This window comes from Nannospalax galili, unplaced genomic scaffold, assembly GCF_000622305.1.
Source record: "Nannospalax galili isolate Female #2095 unplaced genomic scaffold, S.galili_v1.0 scaffold3701, whole genome shotgun sequence".
NCBI lineage: Eukaryota > Metazoa > Chordata > Mammalia > Rodentia > Spalacidae > Nannospalax > Nannospalax galili.
Genome location: NW_008344678.1, coordinates 1 through 4,002, shown reverse-complemented (window position 1 = coordinate 4,002; position 4,002 = coordinate 1). Strand labels below are relative to the sequence as shown.

The following is a 4,002-nucleotide window of genomic DNA, read 5'->3' as shown; positions in this document are numbered from 1 at the left end:
TTTTTTTAATGAGACAGGGACTCTCATTGACTGGCCCGGAACTCACCGGGTTGGCTAGTCTGGCTGTCCGGTGAGCCCTAGGAAGAGGCCTGTCTCCGCATCTCCAGTGCCGAGTTGTGAAGACCAAGCACAGGTCCTCGTCCTTACACTATCAACTGTGCCATTGCTCCAGCCCCCAACGAGTGATATTTCAGTGGAGATATGAGACACGAAGGACTAGCTGACTAGCAAACAGGAGCTGAAGAAGGGAAACTCATGTGTGCAGGGCTAGAAGGGAAGAACTAAAGGCCATGCTTGCAAACCAGAAAGTAGTCCCTTGGGGATGCACTCTAATCAAGTGGGCTGTGTGGCCACAGGCGTTAATGGCAGCAGATCACAGTTTACACATTCTTCTGGGCAGTTTTGGCTTTGTCCTGCAGACGTAGGAAGCCTTTGGAAAGTCTTAAGTAGAACTTGTCCACACCTGCATTTTAAAATTGAGGTGGTACCACTATAGACAGCAAGGGAAAGAACACCAAGGGTTTCTCCCAGTGTGGTCCTATAGTCTAGCCACCCTGGAGGGAGAGGGGAACACCCAGTTAAGGAGACAATAAAAAGGCAGTCTGGTTTTCTTGTTCTGGAAGTACCTTGGGCCAGAGAATGTGGTGATTAAAATATAATAGACATCCTTATAAATGCACACCTGGATTCATAGGAAACAAGGGGTATTTCCAGGGGGAAAAAAAAAAAGAAGAAGAAGAGGGAAGTAAACAGAGTTCCCTAGCCTTTAATTGTACATGATGAAGTCTGCCCAAGGTAAAGATTTGGGACAGAGTTTGCACTGTCAACCCCTCTGCATTGTCTCCCAGCTCCCAGGGAACTTCTACCCTAGTGATTTAGGAGAACAAAACTATTGCCCTCCCACTCCAGCCAACACAGAGCCCTGCTTGCTCAGCCTGGAGAGGGCTGCAGAGAGTCAGGTCTCTTTCTTCACACACACCCTGAAGTTCCATTTTACATTCTTCATGACTTTGGAGCCTGCATAAAAAGGAGAATGGGCAAGTAGTTGAGATGGCTTAATGGGTGAAGGTGTCTGACACCAAGCCTAACCACCTGAGCTCAATCTCAGGAATTCACATGGTGGAAGGATACAACTAACCCCCCAAAGTTGCCCTCAGACCTCCATGAGCCTGTGCCTACCCTCTCATATTGAAAATAAATAAATGTGCTTTTTAAATGCATATATGAGCCACTTGAAATTTATTATTGAACATGGAGCTAAAGATGGAATGGACAAGTGTGGGAAGGGTAATGAAGATTAGAAAAAAACTCAATATCTTCCTTTATTAAAAACTTAGCCAGGGGCCAGGAGTACATGTCCTTAATCCCAGAACCACAGGAGGCAGAGGCAGTGGTTCTCTGTGCGATCAAGGCCAGCCAGGCCTACATAGCAAGTTCCAGGTCAGCTGGGACTACGGGGAAACACTGTCCGAAACAACAACAGCAAGCCAAAGCTGGGCTTGAATAATTTCTCTACTATGTGACTTTCTGTTGAGCTGCGTACTCTCTCTGAGCTTTGGTTTTCTAATATGTAGGGTGAGAGCTGAGGTCCATTAAGTGGCGTGAGAAACAAATCAAAGTCCTTGATATGGCTGATAGCTGGCATGGGGACATGCATGTAATATTCCTTCTCCTTTTATAAGACAAATACGCCTTTAATACAGTAATGATGCCAGTCATTGAAGCTGGACCTTGGAGTCTCCTTTTACTCAGTTGGGGACACTTACTGTGTGAACCCAGAGCAAGGCTGAGATCAACCTCCCATGCAGACTCGCTCAGACACTTGTGTTGGTCTTTATGAAATCCACAGACCTTGCTAAGCTTCAGTGTTCCGGTTGATAGTCATGACACAATCAATGGTGGTGGTAAGGATTAAGTAGCGTTAAAGTCAAATCTTGAACAGAGTAGACCCTGGAAGGAAATAGCTAACTTTAAATACATAGCACGCACTGTGTGCCTAAGGCATTAACTTAAAGATAATATTTACTCAAATCATCCTCATAATAATCTTAGGAGATGAGTTCTGTTATTTTACCCACCGGACAAAGTAAGGTAGAGGGAGGTTAATACCATCTGCCCAGAGCCACACAGATAGTAAGTGGGACCTGGGCTAACGAGCCAGAGGATGTTCAGTTCATTGACTCTTTATTCTTATTTATTCAGATGTGAGAGAGGGTCTCACTTTCACTGGGTTATTCAGGCTGGCCTCCAGTTTGTCATCCTCCTGCCTCAGGTTTCCAAGTAGCTGAGCTTACAGGCCTGACTCAAAGTCTACAGTCTTGAACTACCTGCTACTTCTCACTCAGTAAATGAGAGCTCTTATTATAATATCATTATCAATACTGTTACGGTTACTACTTGCAGTAAGGCAATAATAATAATTCATTTATTCAGTCAATGAAATATTTAATGCTTTCAGTGCACTGAGGATACAAAGAAGTAGCAAATATTCTTAAGGAATTTATGAGCTACTTGGGGATAAAATCTAGACATAGAAGTTCATACAAGCAAATGCCTCTATGGCTGGCTCGACAGAGCGTGTCAGTGGAAAGGCTCCATTTACCCAATGTGGGGCCACTGCTCCTTCCTGGTGGTTCTGAAAGGGCATCCCCAGTAGAGGCTGGGATCCAGGGTGCACCATGGGGCATTTCTTCTGGGCCTATCTCTACCTCTGTTCTCTGATTTCTTTTTCTTCTAAGTAGAATTTGTAACTCAGTGCGGAGGATTTTTTTGGGGGGGGCGGGTAGAGGTGAATATTTTTTCTTGTTTTAAGACAAGGCCTTGTTGTATAATATCCCAGAGTGACCTTGAACTTGCTTTGTAGCCCAGCTTGGCCTTCAATTCATGATGCCCCCCACTTCTGCCTACCAAACACTAGGATTATAGTCATGTATCACCCAATCCAGTTGTTTTTTTTATGTTTTGTTTTAAGATAGAGACTCAGTATGAAGCCTAGCCTGGCCTCAAACTCCTGATTCTCCTGCCTCAGTTTCCCAAGACTCAGTCTGAGAAATTTAATGGTAGAAAGACCTGACTTTCATTTTTTTCCCAACTTAATATTCAGTGTCATAAATGATCACAAATAATAAAATGATGCCCGTGTTCAGAGAGATGACTCAGTGGGTACACTGCTTGCTGTGCATTTCTGAACCTAAGTTCAAATCCCCAGCACCCACATCAAAGCTAGAGTGGTAGTACCTATGTATCTGTAATCCCTACACTGGGAACATGGGAGGCTGAAACAGGAGACTCTCTGGGGGCTTGAGTTCCAGCTAACCTGGTATTTGCAATAGGGAATGATTAGAGACCCTGTTTCAGACAAGGTGAAAGGCAAGGACTGACACCCAAGTTATCCTCTGACCTCCACACACACATATCATGGCATGTGCACACCTCTATTTCTCTCTCCTTTCCTCCTCTGCCTCCCCTCTCTGTCTCTCTCTCTCTCTCTGTCTCTCTCTCTCTCTCTCTCTCACACACACACACACACACACAAATGAAAATATAGAAAAATAATCCAGCTTATGACACTTTTGTCTCCAAATTAGGAGAAACAGTGTCTGCCATTTTACAGGTAGTTTTTAAAGTCAACAACAACAAGTTATACTTTTAATTTTTTTAAGTAGTGATATTTGGTTGCTTACTGTCTTGGGATGGAGTTTTTCTTTGAGTTTTTTTTTTATATAAGTGTTTAATTTTGTGTGGTTTATAATCATGTTTATCTTTATTATCTACAATAAAGGAGCAGTTACAAATCTGAAATGGTTCAGTGAGTTTCAACAGGACATGTGACATGTCATGAGCCAGCAAACTTTTTGGTTTTATACATGAGCCTTAAGATAATACAATAAAGTTCAGCTTCCACAGGAATGCTTTTTGGAGACTTGAGTTTATGTATCGGGGGACTAATAAATATCCCTCAAATTTATAGTCCATGGAAAGTGTACTAGCCAATTTTTTTTT

General features: G+C 43.1%; 1 long non-coding RNA gene across 1 annotated transcript; it reads right to left on the bottom strand.

The window, feature by feature from the left end:
• On the bottom strand, positions 1 to 1,946 carry LOC115071681. The gene is made up of 2 exons (XR_003850777.1): positions 1,767 to 1,946; positions 1 to 1,017 (listed from the first exon to the last, which is right to left on the bottom strand). It is a non-coding gene; the product is annotated as an uncharacterized LOC115071681 (long non-coding RNA).
• Positions 1,947 to 4,002: the final 2,056 nt, after the last annotated feature.